Source organism: Suricata suricatta, chromosome X (assembly GCF_006229205.1).
Source record: "Suricata suricatta isolate VVHF042 chromosome X, meerkat_22Aug2017_6uvM2_HiC, whole genome shotgun sequence".
NCBI classification, from domain to species: domain Eukaryota; kingdom Metazoa; phylum Chordata; class Mammalia; order Carnivora; family Herpestidae; genus Suricata; species Suricata suricatta.
Genome location: NC_043717.1, coordinates 84,850,126 through 84,854,060, shown reverse-complemented (window position 1 = coordinate 84,854,060; position 3,935 = coordinate 84,850,126). Strand labels below are relative to the sequence as shown.

The 3,935-nt window shown below is 38.8% G+C and overlaps 1 pseudogene; it reads right to left on the bottom strand.

The window, feature by feature from the left end:
* Positions 1-309: 309 nt before the first annotated feature.
* On the bottom strand, positions 310-1,366 carry LOC115283488 (annotated as a pseudogene).
* Positions 1,367-3,935: the final 2,569 nt, after the last annotated feature.

Here is a 3,935-nt window from a genome sequence, read left to right as displayed (position 1 = left end):
ATTATCCTACAACTCATTAGTAGTAACATATTGCAAAGTGAAACAGCTTGGAAAAGAGGCGGGAAGGGAAGGGGTGTGGGGGAGGAAAGGTTAAAGAAAAGGAACTAAGATGATTAAGTGGAATTCTTTTAATTCTTGAGAGCTATGAAGTTCTTGCAAGCACAGCTCGTTTCTGCAAGTTATTTTCCAAACGTGTCCAAAACGGAACCAAAACAGAGAATCCCTTAAGAACCTGAAGAGGTGCAGCATTAAAGGCTATGGTTATCCAGTAGCAGGTCGTCAGCTGCCTCCTCTTACTGTTCTCAAGAGCTAGTGGGATGAAAATGTCTTCCCTGTGATTGGACTGTTTTCTTTTTTTTTTTTCCCTCAGCATCTGGGCATGCAAGGTTCAGCACCTTGAGGCAGTCAGAAGTTTTTGCCTGTGCATGTGTGTGCATATAGGCCTTAGAGCACTTAATGCGGTCGTGCACAGAGTCCCAGAACATGTGGATCCAGTTTATGGTGTTGTCTCCAGCACTGGCATTTGTGTGCCAAGGGAACAGAGCCAATGCTCTTGCCCGCCGAGGCACTGACGTCTTGCCTCCAGAGGAGGCGCCCTGTGGCTAAAGAGGACCTGTGCAACTGTGTGGCTGGCTCTGTGTCCTTCTTTGAACTCCTGCATGAACACTTTTCCAATGACCAAATCACTGTTATCCTTAAACAGTGAAGACGACTGTGACTCTGTCTTCTCTACACTCACCATATATGGTCTCATCATCCCTATAATGGATTACTGCCCTGTTCTCTCCGTCCTTGCCCTCTTCTTGGAGCTGGAAGTAATTTTCAAAGGCAGAGGCAAAACAATTTCGTTTCAACATGCCAGCCTGATACACAATAGGATCCTTGGATTCTGGCAGACTTTCAAGGTTGTATAGCAAAGAGACATTGTATCTTGATTTGGGATATACCAAAAAACTCCCATACACCCTCTTTAGTAACTCATCAGCACCATTTGTCTGAAGTTCCATGTAGAATTTCAAAGAAATACTGACCATCACTTTTTTTTTGTCTCCATGAGGATTTGAAATATGATAGAGGACTCCATCGAACGAAATCTGCAAATGTTACTTCTAATGCTTCTGGTTTGTCACTGGTGGCCAGGTTCTCAAACTTGAGCATGAGAATCCACTCAGTGATGCGATTGTTCACGTCCAGCAGGATCAGGGTGGTGGCTACACAGCCCCATCCCCTACAAGCCTGAACCCCCCGCCATGTCACACCACCCCTGCCTCAGCAACAAGCTCAGTCCCCTCAAGGCCCCAGCTCTGGCCGGCCACTTCTGCTCTCACACCCACTTCCGCTTTGCTGCCCAGACGCACGGCCCCATGGCGCCATTTTCCTACAGTCCTCCAGTGTATGCACACACAGCGCTAACTCATTACCCTCTTGTCTTACATCCTTGCTGCGTGTCCAAGATACATGAAAGAAGCAAGCAACAACACAGCATAGATATACTTTAAAGGAGACTACAAAAAATTCCCCTAGCATTTCGATAGTTGTTTTTTTCTTGGTGGTAAAATTGTTTGTGGTTACTAATTTATAATACTGTCTAAAATTTTATGAAAATTTATTAACATATATGTCTGTTTATAAACATATTTTCCGTTGTAATAACTAAACACATTCTTGTTCTGATGGAGCTCATGTAACAATGATTTTGTAGACCAAAATGATAAACAAGTAACTTTATTACATGTCAGAATGCAAGTACTACACGAAAATTACAAAGATCTATCAAGGTTCAAAACAGAGGATTACTGCTGAAAAGTTGTTTAAACTTTACAAATTTACATATAATTCAAATGAATCCTGTAGTAAATTTTTAAAGAGAAAAAAATTATTTGTATGACGGGAACCATTATCATATAGACTGTTAGGATAAGTCGTGACTTTGAATATTGTCTTCCATTATGAAGATAGGAGAAATACCCACGCTTTTTTCAAAGCCCCATGTGTACACTTAATCCTCTGTCACAGTCACCCTACATCACCTACAATATGAGGAACTGCCTGGTGTCTGTTCTGGTTTGATAGAGCTTAACTTTGTAGGTAAGGACCGGCAAACATGTTCATAGGCATTCTTGTCTGATCCCCGAGTCACGTGATCTGAAACTGCTCCAGGGGCTTCCTTACTCGCGGTTTTAACCGTAGTTCCTAACTCAACTCTCTACGGTCTGCTCAGGTACCAGCCGTGAATCCTGACAGCAATCGTGAATGATTCTAATCTAATTTCTGCTTAGCTGTAACTTCAGTATGCTGTGATGATTGCCATCCACATTCCACCCCATCCTCTCCTCTGTCCCATCTCTTTTACACACATACACACAAAGTCTGTACATACAATCACATCTAAATCTGCTGCCCATAGCCAGTTTTAGTTTCTGAAAGCCAACCCAAGATTATCTACTCAGAATGGGAGTCCTGTGCTTTCCAAACACTTGGCCCCTTGACTCCACCATCAAAACTTGTAATAAGTAAACATAATTATTCTCCTGTCTCATAGAAGCTCTAATGCTCTACCTTGGCTGGTAGAATCCGGTCTTGGGATGATTTAAATATCATTTATCTCTTACTAGATACGTAGAGTCGTTTAAAAACACTTTAAGGATCTTTTGAACCTCAAAGCCAATAGCCTAGTCTCTAATCCATTATTTACAACACAATAGCCTTCCTGCAGTTCTGTTTGAAGCAAAGAGATCTTGGATGATCTGTTATGTTTGCTTGGCTTTTGCTGAAAGTCAACATTGGAAGAAAGAAATGTCAGTTCTTTATTCTGTACAAGTTTTTCTATCTTTGCCATCTATGTTTTAGAAATATCTGTTTTTCTCTGTTTGTGTTTTATTTTTAATAAATAAGGATGTTGGGAAATAATCCCAGAGAGTTATTCATGTCATTCTTTGTCCTTTAAGAAAGAGATGGAGTCATGGGCTACTTCGAGTGTACAATTAAGTTTAAAATGATGCTATAACTTCAGTATTTCTTATTTTCTCCTCCGGTGTCTATACATGTCTATGCAGATGACATGTATGTTTGCTATTACATATTTTAATATTTTCTATTAAAATTTTGGATCCAAAATTCAAGGTATGGGAACTGGAGATTCAGAAGTTCAGGGCATATTAAGATGTGGTTTTTGTTTAGTAAATAAATATCATGAAAAATAATTATGCTTTACATTTCATGGAGTAATTGCTATTTAATGACTTGCTCGCCTGTTAGCAGATATTAAAATCATATATGTTTTCAATATTCCTAAATATTGTTCATTAATAGAATACTGTGCCCATAATAGGCCCCAGATAAAAATCATATTTGTATTTCATATAAAGATAGACTAATTTATATAAAGCTCAGAACATACTTTGTACACTTTTGACTTCCGTGCAAATGTGAATTTAATATAAAGTTGGGTCATAAATCTATTTTTTCAGTACTTACAACAAGTCTATGAATTGGTATGAGGCCACTTTCATGTGACAATAAGCAACAAAGTATGCATGAAAATAATGCATTCCTAGATATAGTAAAATTTATTCCTGTTTGGTGAAGGGGAAGATAAAGACAATGAATGGATGGATTATAAAGTGAGATATAAAGTGGATGAGATTAGATAATTCAACAAAAATATAACAATGACTCACTTTACCCTTTTAAGACCCATGCAAACATGACCTCATCTCCAAGTTTTCACATTTGTCTTCTATCCAACTTTGACTTTTCATTCTTGGCCTTGGAGTACTGACTACTCTTTGAGAAATATCTTTCTAATACTGATTTCCCCTTAACCCATTCTTCCCCACAAATTATCCTTCTTATAAACAGGTGGTTCAATTTCTTCTTCATCTTTCCTCACTGTAGTAGGACTGTAGATATAGTAGCAATAAAGGGTAGTTTTT